The sequence below is a fragment of the Pteropus alecto genome, unplaced genomic scaffold, assembly GCF_000325575.1.
Source record: "Pteropus alecto unplaced genomic scaffold, ASM32557v1 scaffold129, whole genome shotgun sequence".
NCBI lineage: Eukaryota > Metazoa > Chordata > Mammalia > Chiroptera > Pteropodidae > Pteropus > Pteropus alecto.
Genome location: NW_006442597.1, coordinates 516,494 through 516,766, shown reverse-complemented (window position 1 = coordinate 516,766; position 273 = coordinate 516,494).

Sequence of the window (273 nt, the reverse complement as noted above, 5' to 3'; positions counted from 1 at the left end):
ACCCCTTTGTTCCTTCCTTTTTTCCTCTTTAGCCCAGGCATTCGACCAGCCACAACCAAAATCAGAAGGAGCATTAATAACTTTGCTAATGACAATACACAAGGTCTTAAAATAAGACCACCCCAGACATAGGACAAGATTGCAGGTTGGGCCTAAACCCCAAAACCCCCTTACTATGTTGGGGTAGGAACTCCCTTAAATTTGACTGAGTCAGCAAGCTAGAAATTCAAGTCAATTCTCTAACAGAAGTAGTCCTCCAAAATAGAAGAGGTT